Source organism: Neophocaena asiaeorientalis, unplaced genomic scaffold (genome assembly GCF_003031525.2).
Source record: "Neophocaena asiaeorientalis asiaeorientalis breed wild unplaced genomic scaffold, Neophocaena_asiaeorientalis_V1.1 scaffold943, whole genome shotgun sequence".
NCBI classification, from domain to species: Eukaryota; Metazoa; Chordata; class Mammalia; order Artiodactyla; family Phocoenidae; genus Neophocaena; species Neophocaena asiaeorientalis.
In genome coordinates this window covers 1,247,030-1,247,265 of record NW_020173401.1, presented here as the reverse complement: position 1 = coordinate 1,247,265, position 236 = coordinate 1,247,030, and positions in this window count along the sequence as shown.

Sequence of the window (236 nt, the reverse complement as noted above, 5' to 3'; positions counted from 1 at the left end):
TTACTTTTGTCATTCTTGGTAATCAATATTTTGCAAATACAGTATCTGCTTTTAAAACTTATTTGCATAAAGGTGTTCAGAGCATTGACATTTTATTTTTGATTTATAGTGTGTTTGTAGTTAGGCCCTGTTTTTCCTTTCTAGTATTGTTTAATTTTTCTTTCTTTTTTCATCATTCATGCCATCAAAATGATGACATTTTTGTTAGCTTTCCACTCACTTTTTTTTTTTTTTTT